General features: G+C 44.9%; 1 protein-coding gene across 1 annotated transcript in view; it reads right to left on the bottom strand.

The window, feature by feature from the left end:
* Positions 1-8,491, bottom strand: part of MRAS (muscle RAS oncogene homolog) — a 261,349-nt gene extending 252,858 nt beyond the window's left edge. Inside the window, exon 1 of the mRNA XM_078682089.1 lies at positions 7,685-8,491. The gene's annotated coding sequence lies outside the window, so the exon portion shown is untranslated. The remainder of the gene's footprint in view (positions 1-7,684) is intronic.
* Positions 8,492-19,955: the final 11,464 nt, after the last annotated feature.

Here is a 19,955-nt window from a genome sequence, read left to right on the forward strand (position 1 = left end):
TCCCCGCTTCCGTAAGTCCCGCACAGGGGGCACCCGCTTCTCTGTGCGTGCTCCACAAATCTGGAACTCTCTTCCCCTCTCTATCCGCTCCATTCCCATTTTTTCCCATTTTCGGAAAGCCCTCAAAACTTTTTTCTTTCTTCAGGCTTTCCCGGGCTAATCTCTCCTGCACCAGTTAGGCAGATTCCGATGTGCTCCTCAGCGCCAGGAAGCCGCATGGCCACAGAGCGCTCTATAAATTTCTTTTTCATTTCATTTGATTGGTTTGACCAATTGGGGCTTGGAGGGAGTGGCTGTCGTTCGCAATAGGTGTGTAACGGAAAGCACTCCATAAAACATACATACATAAAACATTTATTTCTATAAAATAATCTATCTATAAATACAGCATTAAAATATCGACAAAGTGCGGTCGTTAGCAATAAATTACAACTGGAAGGTAAGTAATTTGAAAACGTTCTGGGGCACACAGGGAGGGGGTGCTCTACAAACCAAAGACCCAGTTCGGGTGTTTAAAACTTCAGGTATGTTAAGGGGGGCATAGAAATATTAGGAAGAGAGATGCTGCACTGAACAAGCAAGGAGAGGGGAGTTATGGCTACAAAGGGTGTGAAACCCCTGTATTATTATATAAATAGTGATGACTGTCTTAGTAACTGCACTAGATAAAGGCTGTGGTGTTCCGCCCCCTTCTATCCCGCACCAACAACAAACAAGTAGGTATCGATACAGAACAAGCATTGGCATTGCCAATAGGTCTCGCTTGTGGGACCTTATAAGTATTTCGTTTTGCAGCACAATATGATGAGTGGCGTTGCGTGTGTGAGTGGCGTTGCGTGTGTGAGTGGCGTTGCGTGTGTGAGTGGCGTTGCGTGTGTGAGTGGCGTTGCGTGTGAGAGTGGCGTTGCGTGTGAGAGTGGCGTTGCGTGTGAGAGTGGTGTTGCGTGTGAGAGTGGTGTTGCGTGTGTGAGTGGCGTTGCGTGTGTGAGTGGCGTTGCGTGTGTGAGTGGCGTTGCATGTGTGAGTGGCGTTGCATGTGTGAGTGGCGTTGCATGTGTGAGTGGCGTTGCATGTGTGAGTGGCGTTGCATGTGTGAGTGGCGTTGCGTGTGTGAGTGGCGTTGCGTGTGTGAGTGGCGTTGCGTGGGTGAGTGGCGTTGCGTGGGTGAGTGGCGTTGCGTGGGTGAGTGGCGTTGCGTGGGTGAGTGGCGTTGCGTGGGTGAGTGGCGTTGCGTGGGTGAGTGGCGTTGCGTGGGTGAGTGGGGTTGCGTGGATGAGTTGCGTTGCGTGTGTGAGTGGCGTTGCTGTGTGTGAATTGCTGGTGGGGGGAGTGGGGGGGGTGGGCGGGGGAGCAGCAGGCAGATGCGAGTGGAGCGCGCGCTGGAGAGGGAGGGGGTGGGAGGACTAGGCAGCGGGAGAGAGGGAGAAAGGAGCGCGAGGGAGGCGTTTTTAGATACATGAAGCCAAAATTACAAGTGAGCATGTTACAAAAGCAAACGTTACGTTACATGAGACAATAGTGACAGTTGTGCAAGTATCAAGAGCAACAAAATACAAGAGGTAGCAAACAATATGCAATAGCATATCTGAGGGAACACGGCCTGGGGGAAGCTGGCTGGGGAGGGGGAGGAGAAATGAAAGGAAGGCTGTGTTTGCGGGGAGAGAGAGGGGAGGTGCTGGTGTGGGAGGGGGGAGGTGCTGGTGTGGGAGGAGTGCTGCTACGGCAAGGCTGTGTTTGCGGGGAGAGAGAGGGGAGGTGCTGGTGTGGGAGGGGGGAGTCGCTGGTGTGGGAGGAGTGCTGCTAGGGGAGGAGAAGCCCTGGCCGTGAATGCTCGTGCATGTTCACGTGAACTGCAAGAAAACGCCGGGCTGAAACCCCTTAGTTTGAAGAGGATTTTGCCGACATGAATTCGATCCTATCCATTCCTGCGGAATGGGACAGGCTCGACCTAAAAAATACTGCTACTCAGACTTCATCCTAATAGAGAGTCTGGAACTGGTGGAGGCAGCATGCCAATGCTTGTCTACCTTGGGTGGCATTCCCAGCACAAGCAAATCAACCTCATCCATTTTGCTGGGAAAAAATATGGAAACTGCAGCTAAACACCTCTGGTGATAGTGGAGTATCGTGTAAGAGGCCTACAGGAGCAAGTGGTCAGGGGACATCCATAGGTACCCTCCCCTGGCTCTTAAGCACAAAGTAGGAACATCAGCTTGGCAAAGTGCACATAATTTGCCAACATACATTGTGGTAACAAACACATTGTGGCTGCTCCTCAGAATTCAAACCCCAAACTCTGAAATTACCAAAACCGAACCCTGGGAGCAGAACTTAAACACCTGATCTTCAGAAAACACCTGAAACCCGAACTGACTAAAAAAGCCTTTGAATCACAATTCATGTGAACACACGTGTTTGGGTCCAAATCAGATCGACAAGTAGTAGTGCAAACATTCTGCACACCGCCCTTTCACCCATAACTTTCTCTAGTTCTTGGCTGGAGGAAGTTGAGCATGTAACACTACAACATTGTGATTTTTGCAGCTCCTGGTGGAGAAAATGTGCTGTATCTATCGCAGTGTGCCCCACAAGGTGAGGAAGTCAGAAGCTGGAGGTAACATTGTGCGAGCTACCCCAGTGTTATCTGTACTTATAGAGTACGGAATTGCCACCAAAAATACAAGGCCTCTCGAAATGAGTCCCTAAGCCTTAATTAACTCTTCAAACACAACAAGGCATCCAACAGCCGAACTTTGGCCTAGTTAGGGCTCTGATATAGCTGGAAGGCAACATATCAGCACGGGATAAAAAGACATCAAGCAATTGATAAAAGAAATCAGATTTCAGAAATGCTCGGACAAAGTAACGTTGATATGACATCATTTTTTAAAGCGCTGCAAGGTGGACACTGGTACACTTAGGGACCTGGAAACTGAGGGTTTTCTCGTGTAACGTCCCCCAGGGAGAGGGGTTTACAGAAATGGTCTAGAAAGATTAATGGTTCTTCACGAGCCTAAATGTAATGAGGAAAAAAAACTGCGTTCAGTTCGTGACCTGCGTACGAGTGAGGCTTTCAAGGAGGCGGGAGACTCACTAACCAAATTGACAGTGACACAATATTCTATTTCTGCTTTTTCTAAAGGGTGATCTCATCTGGGCCCCAGTGGGAATAGTCCTGAGAAGATTACAACATCGGACAGAGCACGTGGGGCGGGCAGCGCAAAGAGCGCTGAGTCAGTGTGTTATCGGAGACAGGGCTTTCACAACACCACTGCTCTGACCACGGGGCGAGCAAGTGACCAGGCTGCGCATGCGCTGTGGATGGCAGTGATGTGACAATCAAAGGTGCAGGGGGCACAGTTTCACCTTAGTAGCTCGCAGCTGGGGCTTCCGAATACTAACGAGGGATGCTGAATACCATGGCTGCCTAATCTTAATTCCACCTCACGCATCTCTCTATCACCCCCCACTTCCTGTCTCTATTTTCACCCTCACATGTTGTTTCATACCTGCTTTCATCCTCTGTCACTCTTTCTTCTACCTCCTAATTTGCCTCCGTGCTATCTTTCTCTCTCTAGCTCCGGGTCAACGTCCAATAATAAAAAATAAATCTTGGCAGTAGTCCCCGATGTTCTTTTTGGGGTATGGGGACTGGCTTATCATCATACTTTGTTCCAGACGAAGAGGGAGACGGGTAGAATAGAGAGAAAGAGTAAGAAAAATGTCGAAGACAGAAACAAACGGTGAAGACAGGAAATAAAGAACCTGAAAGAGTGAGATGGAGACAGAGTGTGTAGGGTGTAGGAATAAAGGGGCTAAAGGAGGAACCAAGATTAGGCAGTGTTGATACCAGGGCATTCAACAGTACTGAAAAGGGGTTGTTAAGAAATCCTTTGATTCTTGCACTGATTGTTTTTTGGTCAATTTAAGCATGCATGTTGAAAGGAAAGGAGCAGGTGGTAAGCAGAAACCATTGAATGATCCTTATTTTCGAGTTCTGACCTTGAGGATAGGCTCACTGAAATGAGGTTATGTCAAAGCATTCCTGGAGAGGAGTGCCTTCTTGCATGTTAGGGCCTAAGTGAGAGAAACAGTGTCAGGGAATAATGTAGCTTTTATAGCATTTTCATAGTACTTCATACCCATTTGAGGTAATAAGTCATCTGATGTATATCAGGTTCCAGGCGACCTTTTGCAGTGCATATTTGGAAATGTGTTGGCTGTAGAATGACTGACAGGAAAGGCAGTGAGTGAGATGTGTGAGTTTCAAAGATCTCCTTCAACCATGGTGTGAGGAATTATACTGCTTATCAGCATGATATTTTAATGAAAATGTCAGAAAAGTCACAGTTGTCTATATTGAAGCATTATGAAGTGGTCCTAGTATCATTCAGCAAACGACTCAGCCTTCACCTCAGTAATGGGATTGGGAGAGATGCGAGGGCGCCAACTGGGTGGTAAGCCACTGGTAGCAGCTTGCTTACCCTTCGGTGTGGCTAACACTGCCAGAGTGAAGTCAGCAGCAAACGCAAAGCAAGGCAATGGCTCTGAAAGCCCTGTTTACTGACTTCATATTCCAGTCTTTGAGTTATCAATATACCGCTTGGCAACAAATAGGGAGCTTTGGGGAACTAAAGTGGAGATAAGCAAGTCAACTGTGTGATGTCATTGAGTGTCAATGGTGCGTGATGCCATTTTCACTCACCATACATTTTAGTGAATTGATAACTTAGGGCCTGATCACAATGATGGGAGGACCGCCACCGCCAGGCCATCGGTGGGGGACCCCTGCCATTCAGAAGGGCCGATCCTACCGCCGCATTATGATGGTGGTCAGATCGGTGGCGTCAGAAAGACGGACTGCCACGGTCCTGATGGTCGGAAGCATTCAGAACACATGGCGGACCTCCCTCCATCACAAGAATGGCGGCCATGGGGATTACAATATCCCTTTCCACCTGTCTGTCAGCGGCGGTTAACCCGCTGTGATTCAGGCATGTGAAAACTGATTTGGGGGACTGTAGTGGACCCCCCTTCCAGCCTGGGCCTGGGAAATGGCGCCTGCCACATAGTGCAGGGATATGCACACCCCCTATTTTTTGTATGGGGGGGGCGGCTGACCCCATCCCCGCCGCAATACAAAATATATACAATGCGACAGCCTTGGTGGCAGTCACATCGTGGTTCGGAATGTGGGGAGGCTGACATCTGGGCAGCCTGTCCCCATTCCGAGACGATGGTAGTCTGTCCGCCATCGTAATGAGTTTAGTGTTTGGTTCTAGAGTTTAAAGCAAAGACTCTGCAATTTTAGAGGAATAATTCTCTTGCAGTAAAAGTCGAGACTTCTATGGGATTATGACCATTGAGTATTTTCACCTGTGGCACACTTTTATTTCTGGTCCTTAGATACACATATTAATAAAGCAGGCCTGAGCATGCACAGTGGTATGTATGTTTGTAGCAACTTGTACATGCCTGAAGAGATACAATAAGGAATAATGCCACAAATAAGGGCTCCGTGACCCTCACCGTTTTATGTTCTGGTAAATACGTGCAATATCCACTGGACAAATCTCCACCAGAAAAATAGTGAGACAATCATGACGTACATATCGTCTTAAAACTTTATAGGCAACAATTATGGTACCTCTCCAACAGATTAGGTTGATAATGACGAGAACCTTGCCAGCAGTCTGCTAGGTGGGCCTGCACGTCATTCCCTTCACCTGGGACGTTCGATAGTCACCGCCAGCAGCCTAATTCCCCTAAATTCCATGGGACTATCATGAGAGGCAAGATAGGAGGAGGCGAGCCTGAAAGGGATGAGCCAGGTCCCCAGAGGCAAAGCATGGGGAGATATGACCTATGACATAGGCCAGCGGCTTACACGAAGTTGAAGGATTTTGTATTAATTTGGGAATGTTTTGTTATTCACTGTTAAGGTACCATATTCAACCTGTGCATTCTATAGCTCTTCATGTGTTGGTGTTTTAACTTATCTGAAGTATCGCTGTGCATATAAGGTATATATACCTCTTAGTTTCAAGTGTAGGTTCTAGCATGTTTTGTTTTCAACTTTGTGTTTGCCTTATCTTTTGTAAAGGAGGAATGTTATGTTGGGATGGGACATTCCATTTTGTAAATTGAGGGAGGGGATATGATTAAATGAACCCGTCATGTATGGCTCTAACGGTATGAACCATGACGTGTACAAGGGAGGCAATAAAAAGAACCAGAGTCCGGACCTCCAGATGCCTAAGTGAAAGTAATAGTGTTGGCTGTGTTATTCCAAAGTGCAGAGCATATTTGTGGGCCTGTGCTCCGCAACATGACAGTAAGGGCCCCTGGAGACTTCCCTATCTAACAGATTGTTAAAGGCCTTGGATGGCCCCTGGAGGCTAAGAGCCCCCATACAACATCTGCGTGTGCCTGTTTTACTCCCCTGATACCCTCAGAAACTGCACTGGTGTGCTTCACACAACACGCCCAGTAAAAACGAGTACAACGAGACACAAACAGTGGAGTCATTCAATTTAAAAGACACTGAAAAAAATGAAAACAAGTAATGCTCTGCAATATTCACAATAGATGTGTGCCTATAAAAGAGTCCAATGGAGGGTGGTCTGTCGGGTAAAGAAGACACATAGGCGTGTTGTAAAGGAGTTGTGAAACGCAACATGATTGACTGAGCCCCCAGAGTTTCACAGCCACTTAACCGTAACCTTCCAAGTGCAGGTCTAGGGAGCCTTTAAACAGCACCACTGCGGGACCACCATGCCGCCCACCCGACCACAAAATGACTTGTGATCTGGCGGGCAGGCTGCGGTGAGTGTCACTGGTCCTGGGACGGGCGTTGGCATGCCTCCTGCTTCAGGGCCACCGAAACTTGTAATCAGGCCCTATGCGCTCTCATAGGTGCTAACGTGCACACATCAAATGCGCTCCGTTAACACAGGCACACACTGAAAGCTCACAGCTCGAATCACACCCACTGGGTGTGTTCGCACTGAAACACACCTGGTGTGGCGAAATCCATTGGCCAAGTGCACGCTGTAGAAACGCCCGCACGGGGTGCACTCAGTGAAATCCGCCCACACAGGCACTGGGTGCGCTCTCTGAACACAGAAACACATGCGAACACACACTGGGTGTAGGCAGCAGACCTATTCCCTCGCAGTGTCTGCGTCCCTGAAAGTCAGGCACATACAGAGCGTGTGAAATACCCCCTCCCTTGATATACACACTGCCAGGAAACATTCGCCTGAGCTCCACACACTAGGGTTCTGCACTCAATGAGCACATTAGTCCCTGGACGTGTTCCATAGGAGCTACACACAAGAAGAATAAAGACACCACAGCGAACACACAAAGACGTTTCTCGTGAACAAACACGTACACACAAATGCCACGCTTTATCTGGAATATACACAAATTGTGCACTCCTTCCGAGAAACACACAACGTATTATGTGCTATCCATGTGACACAAGGAGAAAAGCACTGAGCGTGCAAAGCAACCACAATTGACCCTCCACCAACCGTCTTGACGAGGACACCATCCCAATTAATCCATTACAGCCTTATGAGCAGGGGTTAACACACCACATGCTGCCGAACTGCCCTCCCCATGCCATCTCATCACCACCCAGTAATGTACCAACCACAGTAGGATGCCCGCCACTCACCGGACACAGGTGGCAGCTCCTAGCAGTGACCCCGCATGGTCAGTGAGGTGTGGGACGCCGCTGCTTACGTGAAGCGCTGTATGCCCTTCTAGGCACCTACTGGAGACAGTGATTCCAGTTCAGTCCGTCGAACGGTCCAGCTTCCCGTCGGCGACAGAACCAGGAACCAGGCCTTGTTCTCAAGTGATGCCCGTGCCCTGCTTCCTCGGCTGCCCGCACCGGGAGACGCCGACCCTGGCCCCTCGCCGCCCCCTTAGCCGAGGTGCCCTGCGCGGCCCGAGGGATGAGCTCGCCCCCAGCACTGTCTTTTACCGCTCTGGACACTCCCGGGCCACAGGAGTGATTCTCCGCCGTCCTCTCGGCTCCTCGGATGCTCCGCGCCCCTCGCTCCCCACTGTCCTGGGGCAGCAGTCTCCGGGTCCTCACTGTTCCCTGCACCTAAGATCAGACAGCTCTCGGCCTCCCTCCTCTGCTGAGATGCACTCTCCTTCCCTCGCGGCTTCCTGCTCCGAGAGATTCAGTGTCCCGCGACGAGGCAGTGACGGTCGCCGCCCCCGGCAGCACGGAAGTTGTCCCTCAGGTCCCCGCGTCCTCTGACCCTCCCTGTGCCCTGCGCTAAGAGATGGCTGCCCCCTTCCGCCCCCTAACCTTTCCCCTGACACCCAGTTCTCCCAAAACACCCCCCCTCCTATCTCCCAGCCCCTGATCTCTTCAGAGTCCTGCACGAGAATCCCAGAGCATCCTTTACTTCTCTGAGTGAGTGAACACCCAGTGCAATCCACTCTCACTGACATGCACTGAGTGCGCGGCGCTCTACGCTAAAGATTCTTTATATTGCAACAGCTGATACTAAAAATAGCATGGTTCCAGAGCAGGGGGAGCCTGGTCTGAGCCTCTCTATGTTAACCCCTTTATCCACGCAAACACATTTATTGAATGCACGTAAAACGCAATACTCTTTTCCAAAGCCTTCCCGATCCTTGTTCAAAATCAAAATGTATCGGGATTATCCCGTTAGAACGACCTAAAAGTAGGTGCTGTCAAATGGACTCGTCCACGGCGTTTCCTCCAATGAGATGGGTTTAAGGTGGGCTGGGAGCAATATATTTTAAGGTGGCGTCAGAAGACATCTGGTGTCATATTTTTTTTAACAGATTTCTATGCTCTTATGTTGTTTGTACACATGTGCAAGAGGACGATTTACTTTTGGCAAGTCAGCGGTGTTTTCTTGGCGCACTGAAAGTTTTCCTCACGCACTTTGACCAATAGAAAATACGTATCCAGCATGCTGAAAGATATTTACTAACTGCATTGCTAGTCATATTTTTTTTGCAACGGTTGCTGTGCATACATAAAGTAAGTATGGGAACTGTCAGGGCACAATTCCTAAAAAAAGAAGTGGGGGTACTAACTAAGTTAGGCAGTATGCAAGTGACGTCATGACGCATGACATTACAGCGTGACATCACAGTGCTGCATCACAGGAAGTGGCATCACAACCCATGACCTCACAGGAAGTGACATCACAAGGAGTGACATTAGATCTTAACACCTCACAAATATGTTTCGCAGGTCTATCATGAGTATATTTGAGGTCGTTATGAAATTTAACAAATTAGCGTTTGTTTGGGGTTGTGCGAAAAATGTGACGCATCCCCCAACACAACAAAAATGTGGGCCTCAACTTACACATTTATTTTGTAAAACTCTACCACGAAGAAATGAAATGTGGCAGTACATATATTCTGTTTAACTAGTTACAAAGTCTGCATTGTTAAATACCTTATGGGGTTAAGGCACCTGCTGCAGATATTTGTGTGGCCAGTAAATCCCAAGGGACAATAATAATGGTAAGATAATTTTGGAGGGTAACACGTTTGCTGGAGAGATTTGTGTTTTCTCTAGTCCAGGTTTTGAATCAAAGTAGTATTGTGGGTTGATGTGTCTCCTGCAAAGCACATCATCTAACATGCAGATGACAGATTTTCATTTGATGTAGCTAGGTAAGTGGATTACTGTTTTTAACACCGAGATCATTTTGTTCCTTGCAGTTCATACATACATTTTAATCCTTTTAATATACCACAGTGAGCTATAAAGGACATGACTCCTTCGCCTTGTATCCTTCACTGTCTTATTTAACACATCATGTATATTGATTTACAAATGTATACGATGGGAAACAATCTAACAAAAAGAGGGTTCTTTCTCCTGGGAGTAAATAACGATGGGAAACATCCTTTACAACGCAACTTTTACCACGCAGTGCTATTACAACGCAGGTTTTACAACGAAAACCATTACAACGCATTGCGCTGGGGGGCGCTCTAGGATAGGGAATAGATTTAATTTACTATCCAACACCTTCCCTAGTGTCCACGGGGACTGGAGTTGGAATAGTTAAGTAAACTATTCACTATCCAGCACCCCAAAGCACTATGCGTTGTAATGGTATGCGTTGTAAAAACTACGTAGTAACAGCATGCGTGGTAAAAGCATGCGTTGTAACGTCATACATCCGTATACGATGTATTATCAATGTATACTATTCATGTGTGATATAAAGCTCTCTGAGACCCTGCATTGGGATGATTAGTGCCTATAAGAAATAAAATAATGGTATTTAAACATTTATTTTTGTAAATACTGAGACAGACCAGCACAGTTGACATTCTTACAGTGCATGCATAGCTCTTATATACAGGGATTAAACAAAGTGAATAGTATGCCTCTCTTAAGTATTTGTGAAGAGGTAAACCTCTGTGCCTTTGTTTCCCCTCCCTTGCATCTAGGTGTGAGTCTCAGAATGCTCCCTACTAGGATAGTGGGCCAAAGGGAGGCCTGATGGCCCTTAAACTCGTCCTTTGTTATCGGCCCAGCTGGAGTCTGAAATATGATAGCCCCCTCACCGCCCGCACGTTGCTGCTCTGAAAGAAAGCAAGCTGTCCACCTTACCACTTGCGTCGCCACTGTTCACTTGTACACTTTTTGAGCACCAAGTATATTCTCGGTTGTCATATGATTTGTCTAAATACAGTGCTGCTTCAACTGTATAATTATGACCCTGTATAATATTTCCTTTCTAAATACATTATGAATAACGACACAAGACCAACTGAATAATTGTCTCTTTTATTTCCGTTTGTGTAATGCTTTTTACATACATATGTAACTGCCTACCGAATATTACCTGTTGGGATATTGTTATTTGTTTTTCCTGAAAGAAAGCAGGCACGGTGCCCGGTTGCTGCTGAATGTGTCCCTGTGGATGAAAATTACACCGGGACAAATTCAGGACATTTCAGTGAGGCCCACTTCTTGCAGGGTGGACAGCGTCCACCCAGTGAAAATAGTGGGTGAACGCCGTGTACACACGTGTACAGTACCCCCGACCTGTGCCCTGGGAACTTTGATCAAGAGGGCAGTAGGATCATGAGGGTGGTGGCGGTGTACATCTGTGGCTACAAAGAACCAATCATTACGTAAACATTTTGTTGGCCTTATACTCCTATGAAACATAAGGCACACAAATTACATGCAAAAAAATGCAAGTTAAACGAATCTTAGGGAAATGCACTGTTACAGGAGAAAGTTCATTTGTTTAATGTGACTGCTGCAGATGTCTGTGTATGTGCCCGCGCGCGTCTGTCTCTGGCTAGCGTACTTGGAAATAGACTAGTGGCGTTCATTTTACAGCGAAGATGTCCCAATCTTTGACAGTAAATACAATAACGTTCCTAAAACAAGAACTCCTGTAAGATATAAAGGGAGTGAAACCGGTGCACAAGAACCAACATTCTCAGAAAACTAAAAAAGTTGACTGTGATTTATTATAACCAAAATCTTCAAAGATGTTATGAAAACACATTTTTTCCAACGAATCCCTCTAATGACTCAATTGTCAAGTATTATATGAAACTTACTAGTCACAGATTCCATTACATATCCATTAAAGCAGAGTACTCAAAATCATATTCACCCAAACACACTTTGCATTGTGTTAACAGTAATTCTTAAAAAGTTCATGGATGCAGCGTTTCGGTGGTGCTGGTCTAAATTCGCCATCTTCCTCCGAACAGAACCCCATTGATCTTTGTTCATTGTTTAATGATCGAACAAGGCTTTACACCTCATGGTCAATAAAATATATTTCAATACTTGAGTAAAACTCCCCAGTCAATAACATTCAATTTCGAGTCTCCTAAGATGAGAATTTTAGATGCACATTCCACACATATCCATATTGATTCTCATCAAGTCGCCAGTCCTCCATGAATACAGTTGATAACACACTAACCTAGTATACTGAAGGGGATGGGAGCACAGTGCATAAGGCTGTTGGTTCTTTATGATCCTCACGTGCAGTCACTTGGCCTCAGCAAATCAAAAAACAAAAAAATGTGCATAAGGACTCCGTGTGTAATATAAAACAACTGCTTTCAAAAAGTCAACTTCAACAACCACTGCCCCATATTTGGGCTCCCTTTTTTGGCCAATATGCTGGAAAGGTGAGTAAAACATTAACTAAAATAATTTGTTAATGACAATATTCTACTGGATGAGTTTTCCTCTGGGTCAGCAAACACTGAAGTACGTAGACAGCCATCCTGCAAATAGTGGATGTTACTTCAGCATCACAGACAATATGGACTTCTGTCACTCATCCTACTCAGCGGCATTTGATACTGTCAAATATCATATCCTTGTGGAGACGTTTAAAGACCATATTGGCTTTGATGGGAATGTTTCCAAGTGGTTTAAATCTTACATTAGAAATTGCTCCCTTTTCTGGAGATGCTCTGGAACCCCTTGTCGACAGACTGTTGGTACCTGCTTGGAATTGTAGAGGGGAGAAGCAACTTATCCTATCATATTTTACAGTCCCAATAATGCATGACTCCGAAGAATCACAGACTCCAGGTTCTAAGTTGGTTAGTTTATTACAAGGGCAAATATAACTGGACATACAGGCATCTCAAGATGAGGTTGTAATAATAAATCAGAACTAATACAAAGCCAAACCTATGGGCACAGTTCAGTCTCTGAAGCATACAAAGAATGAAAAGTTCCAAAATCAGAACGCAGGTAATGACTGCCCCAACATCAACAGTAGTCCTCATTGGAGGTTTGTAAGTAAAAAGCATTAGTCTGTCCCTAGACTACCACTAACGGGACATCCCTACTTAGCATTCCCCAGGCAAGTGCAAAAGGTGTCAGCACATGAAGACTTCCTGAGAATTGCACTCACGTTGAATCGGTCAGGAAACATAAACACTACAGAGCTCATTCTAAGATGCTCTTTCTCTCTCCAATGAATCTCCTCTCCTAACTGAACCCCCTGGGCACTGCCCCTAATTCCAACACCAAAATCCTAGGGCCCACCTATTTCACATCATGCAATCGCCTCATCCAGCTGGACACTTCCTCGTAGGTGATTTTCAATTTAGTTTCGATATTCCCAGCCTCTGGCTCAATGACCTTGATTTCCAAGCCTTCTCCAGTGAGAAAGAACACCATCTCACATTATCAGCAACACTTGTTCAATGTATCCTCTCCTCCCTAAGCCTAACTCCTAAAACAAAAGCATCATTCTAACTAACAAGGATGAATTTCTCCACCTGCAGCAGAAACATAAGAAAGAAAAAGATTCTATATACACATGAATGTTATGAACAACCCATTTTTGAGAGCCAGGGAAAGGCGGATAAGGCCTACTGAAAATCGGCTAACATAAGAAACACCATGGTACTTCATTAAACACGCATATGCATGAACACCCAGTTTGTATATATTTAAATCAATATATTACATGACAGTAAACTCATTCTCATTAGTCATTTATAAACAAGCATTAGAATTTTCTCCATTTAGAACACAATTACCATGTTAATTTCTCCACATTGCACAAAGCATCTCTATCACTTTACTTTTACACGTTATTACATTTCACATTCTAATAGCCAACCTCGACAAAAGAATAAATGCAGGTGCAAACTACTCGTGATTATATGCACCTCTACAAATGAAAGAGTACAATCACGCTCTATCAGTCCCCCCACCTTTGATGACAAGTGTCATCACAACCAATCACAATTTTTATTTTTGACGACCAGGTATACCGCCAGGTCCTCAGGACAGCGATGCCTATAGGCATTTCCTTTGAGAAAGATCATTATCTTATCTTCTTCATACGGAAATACTGATCGATATGATGTATACATGCCTCACAAAGAACTTTTTTATTTTTGACAACCAGGTATTCCGCCAGGTCCTCGTGACAGCGATGGGCATCTGTTTGCCCCCAGCTTTGCGTGTCTCTACCTAGGCTGGTGGGAGGAGCAGGTGGTCCGGGTCCTGGAAACCTATCAAAATCGTGAAAATGTGGGCCAGATACATTGATGATGTTTTCTGTATTTGGAAGGGCACACAAACTGAAGCTGAAAATGTTGTGGCTACATTAAATTCCAATGATTTAAATTTGACTTTTACATGTCAACTGAGTGTGAATAAAATTGAATTCCTCAATGTTATGTTAGAGGCCAAAATGAAATAATTGCGACCACTTTATACTATAAAAGTACAGCAGGTAATAGTATATTACATGCAGCAGTTGCCACCCGAAAAACCTCATTAGGAGTATCTGTTATGGGGAGTTACTGCGAGCAAAAAGAAATTGCAGTACCCAGGAAGCAAACATTGAAGAAAAAGGAACTATGATTAAACGATTTCAGGCAAGAGGATACAGTGAGGCATGCATCGCGTCGGCATGTAAAAAAGTCAAAGCGTGAAGTAGGGATGAACTGTTATTGATCAAAGACAGTGACTCACAAGATGAAGAGTCGAACAATATAAGATTTATTACCACATACAATAATAAGTCTTATGATATGAGAAAATGTCTAGGCAAATTCTGGAATGTTCTACACACTGACTCTGATCTGGAGAAATACGTAGGTGACTCCCCGCAGGTTACTTATAGAAAAGCACAGTCTCCTTTAAAGACATGATGTGTCCTGCTCTTTTGCCAAAACCAACCAAAATGCAGAGTGGGGCTGTACAAGGGTTTTTTGTAAGTGGCAGATGCAAGGCCTGTAAGTACAGCTCCAACTGTAAGGTGGTTAGACTGTCTGCTAATTGTAGTACTTTCAGAATCACGAAAAATGTATTGTGTAATACTGAGTATGCGATTTATGCCCTTAGATGCCCTTGCAAAAAGTACTGCATTGGCAGTAACATCCATAAAGCCAAAACATGGGTGCTGGAGCATCTGAGGGCGATTACTCATAACGACAGACAGTATCCCACTGCATACCATTTCTTTTCAGATCATTGACAAAACACAAGTCTATTGTCATTTGTTGTCCTGGACTGTATCACTAGACGGGATAGAGGGAAAGACAGACTCAAAGAGATAAGACGTTTGGAGTCCAGGATGATAATAAAATACCATACTCTGCAACCATCAGGCCACAATGGTAATGAAGCACTTGCTGTATATTTAGGCTGATTAGCAGCATCTGTTACTGCTTGTCATTTTAAGATACCTTGAATTTTAACTGATGTTTTATTTTCACCTCCTCTGATTCAGATGTAATTAGGTGAAAACGAAAACCCCATTGCAAGCCTCTTAGCTGTTTGTTGATTTGCTTGTTGAATAGGAAAACGTTATTATTCAGACACAATGAGATCATCTCATTCAGCATTGCATTGTGTTCTTTGTGTTCTATATTTTCACCTAATTACGTGAACCTCACCATGGGATGGTTCGAGCAGCACATAGCATGGAACACCATAAACTACGAGTGGAGAGAGAAAACAATATTATGGCTCAGATTCATAGACGATCTGCTGATCATCTGGAATGGCTCTGATAAGGAATTTGAAACATATTTTGAGAAATTAAACAACTCTCCAGCGAAATTGAAATTCACGTATGACATAAGCTCAGAGAGAGTCACATTCTTAGATACGGAGATATATATTGAGAATAACTCCCTACAAACCACACTGCATAGAAAAATTACAGCAACCAACGCCACATTGCATGGGGAGAGCTTCCACGATGAAAGCTTGAAGTGGAGCATTCCCTACGGGGAATTTTTAAGACTCAAAAGAAATTGCTCCAACATCCAAGAATTTCTCAGAAACAGCAAAGAAGCAAGCAACAGATTCCTTGCCCGAAAATACCCCAAAAAGGTAGTCACAAGATGTCTAAACTAAGTCATACATCAAGATCGAAGAACAATTCTGCACAATCAAAAAGAAAAAGAAAAAGAAAACAAAATCAGACTAATCACGACATATAGTGCAGAAAACAAAAAACTGATCAAAATCATCAGGAAACATTGGGGTATTTTGAAAATGGACACAACCATGACAGATATCATTTTAAGGAAGCCACTAACAAAACACGGTTACAGAGAGAGTGTTTCTGGCCATGTAAACAATTCAAAACCTGCAAAATCGCAACTCCACAAAAGGAAGTCTCTATCAAAAAAGGCATGACCTGGAAGATACGACAACATCTGACGTGCAAAAGCTCCTTTGTGATATACATGATCGAATGTCCCTGTCACAGAAGATATATAGGAAGCACAATATTTGAAGCGAAGAAACGTATCTTAGAACACATCCGAGCCACAATTCACAAAGACCGCATGAATGCAGTGGCCAGACATATGGAGAAATGTCACAACAGAGATTGGGAGGCCCTGCGATTTTGTGTTCTGGAACAAATTCCAACATCAGAAAGAGGGGGAGATCGGCTGAAAACCCTCCAACAGAAAGAGGCTAAACACATTATAACCTTCAGAACCCTGGACCAGAGAGGATTGAACCAAAACGAGGAACTTTATGTCCACTTGTAAACATCACAAACTCTCTTAATCAAATGATGCTTGAAAACCAAGATGATATACTCACCAGAGAGTAAAAATTAAAATGAAAATTCATTCTAGCTCACCAGAGAGCAGCAAAATGAACAATTAATGAAAGGACAGAAAATGAACCTTTGAAATACTGTTTGTAATTAATTGGCAATTGACAGTAGTTGACACAAACACCAACACACACACCAAAGTGTAGAAATTAGAATTGTCATACCTATCAAGTGAAATCTGCATGCGTCACATTTGTTTTTAAATTTTCACTTGACGCTTAGCACTTAAAGCATATCACTTTTTATACCATAGAACTTCACTGACCACAATGCACTTTAAATAAACCACAGGAAGTAAACGTGTGCTAAACATAAAAGAAAGCAATTTGTCAGGTTACCTCATCCAGTGAACAAGCCTTTGGAGGAGGTGAAACGCGTTGGGAGTGGCAGGAAAATAAAGCCGCTGTAAAGCTTTTTGAAATATACACATGAGTGAGTGCATCCTTATTTCAGTTCGTAACTGACTGACTTTTGTGGATATAAAATCGTCTGGATCCCGCCGAATGGAATCGCACCACGCTACATGATGAGCGACAACGTCAAAATGGATCAATCTACATTTTGTATATATATATATTGAATGTTGATTTGAACGTTCATTTGCTTTCTTGCCACCCTTGCGTCCTGTTTCTTTAGGCGCTTGGGCTTTTAATGTTAATTTAATGCACGTCCTACTCCTGACGCGTCATGTGATCAAGCTCCGCTTGCGGAGCGAAACGCGTCAGGGAGGGCACTGGCTCTTACATTCTTTTGCAAATTAAATATGGATTTTTGAAAACGCCTTTTCGTGCTGTGGCTTTTGTTCGTGCTTAAGCACTGCTGATTGTTGAAGAGGTCCGCGCCTGCTGTTTCCGCCACGTTTGGCGGTCAGGATTCAGTTTTGAATATATATATATATATATATATATATATAATATATATATATATATATATACTAGCAGCCCGCCCCAGCGTTGCCCGGGGCAAAGGGGGCTGGGGGCAGCATCGCAGCAGGAGAGGCGCAGCAGAGCGGCCAGGAGCAGCAGAGTGTACTTACAGTGTTCCCTTGCTCCGGTTTTGTTGGTCCTGGCCGCTTCTGCCCACGCTCTTGTCTGCTGTTTCCCCCGATGTCCTGACTTTGAGGAAAAGGCTTGCGAGCACTCATGGCCCCTGCCCGCCCGTCCCTCCGCACGTCCCTCCACCCGTCCCTCCGCCCGTCCCTCCGCCCGTCCCTCGGTGCGCACCCACGGCTTTTGTCCGCTGTTTCCCCCGACGTCCCGACTTTGAGTAAAAGGCTTGCGAGTACTTATGGCCCCCGCCCATCCCTCCGCCCGTCCCTTGGTGCGCACCCGCAGCTCTTGTCCGCTGTTTCCCCCGACGTCCCGACTTTGAGTAAAAGGCTTGCGAGCACTCATGGCCCCCGCCTGTCCCTCTGCCTGTCCCTAGGTGCGCAGCCGTGGCTGCTTGACTTACCTCAGCCGCCTCTCCTCCCCGCGCTGCTGAGTTTACCGCTCCACTGCTCCTCCGCTTCTCGCCGCTCCTCACCACTTGTCCGCCGCTCGCCGCTACTCCCCGCCTGTCCGCAGCTCCTCCCCACGCTCATGTCCGCCGCTCTTCCTGTTGCTCCTGAACGCCGCTCCTCCCCGCGCTCCCGATGTCATCACGCACGTCACGGCCGGCGCTACTTGCAAGGGACTACTTTTTTTTATTCCTAAATTTTTTAAAGAACTTATATTTTTTCTTTTTATATAGCCTATGTCCTTCTGCTTGCCCTGAGGTTTTCAAAGATGTCTTGGGTGTTTGGATTGGTGGTGTACTTTTCGAGTTTACCTGGCTCAAAGGACACAGTTCTCTCTTTATAATAGTAGTATAGATATATATATAAATAATATTGATACCTGTTTATATATTTGTATTTGTATATATTACTTTTTTGAGTGCTATTTTTTTAGCCGAAACTATGTATTCTTAGATACAACTATATATTCTTTGATATATCTTTCAGGAAATTACAATTTACTAAAGGCCCAAAGTTGCATCAAATATTATTTTGATGCATAGTGTAGTAAATGTCCTCTCCACTGTTCTTCTCTGGCTAGATTGTACTGTGTTATCTATGACGTCATGGAATGCCAGGGTGTTCCTCTAGCTCACTGTGCCTGTCTATTACTTACTGTGGCAGTTGGTCATCTGAGGCTGAGCTGCTTACAGCTGGCTCCTGGTGGGGTTTCCATTACAACTTAACTTGTCTATCTAACCTGGAAGGAACCTGAATAAAGGATCTTAACTACTAAGTGGACTTGGCATCATTCCTTTACCACACATAGTTCTTGTGAGATATGGCATTTATGCCGTAATATATTTTATGTACCATGTGTTTCTTATAATGATTTCACTATGAATTATATTAAGTATTCTTTCTATGTTCATTATGTGACCATGTGATTCACAAGTGGGGTGGAGCATCACTTTAAAAAATATATAAATTGTCAGCTGACCGGATGTACGGTGTGTGAACAAGAGCACTTGTTGCTCGAAACGCGTCGCCCGTTGAGAGGTTGCAAATAAATCTACCTTGCCGACAGCCTGGGGTCCGTGTCTTCATTTCGCCGTTTGTTCGGAGGTGGTGAAGATTGCTGGTGTATATATATATATATCAAGCCCAAATCAACTTTTAATCCAATCTCTGTCCATGACAATCTGGACATCTACCAGGAACTAATAGTGGAGGACCTAAAAAAACTGTACATCAGTACAAATAAGAAAAGCCAAGCCATTGCAAGACAGAACCAGTGCTATAACTCACTAATCAAAAAATTGAGAACCAACGAAGGGTTGGTGGTAAAACAAGCGGACAAGGGTGGTAATATCGTCCTCTGGGGGCGTGAGCTATATCTAACAGAAGCAGATAAACAACTGAGTGACACATCCTGTTACCGCAAAACCAACATCACCGTGATTAGAGCAGCCTGGAACGAACTCAATGGCAAACTTATTGGCTGGCGGAGTAGTGGGTTGATCACATTAGACGAACTCAAATTTCTAAAAAAGGAATTTCCTGTGATACCCACGTTTTACCTTCTGCCGAAGGTCCACAAGGATCCCCGGGTCCCACCAGGTAGGCCGATAATTTCGGCGATTGGAAGTGCAACAGAAAACCTCTCAAGGTATATTGACTATTTTTTACAGGAGTGGGTGAAGGGACTGAACTCTTACATAAGAGATACTACTGACTTTTTGTGCAAATTGTCTCAACTGGAGTGGAAAGAAGATTATATATTAATGACACTGGACATATGTTCTCTCTATACCTCTATAAGACATATGGATGGCATGAAGGCAGTTCAATTTTTT

The sequence above is a fragment of the Lissotriton helveticus genome, chromosome 3_1, assembly GCF_964261635.1.
Source record: "Lissotriton helveticus chromosome 3_1, aLisHel1.1, whole genome shotgun sequence".
NCBI lineage: Eukaryota > Metazoa > Chordata > Amphibia > Caudata > Salamandridae > Lissotriton > Lissotriton helveticus.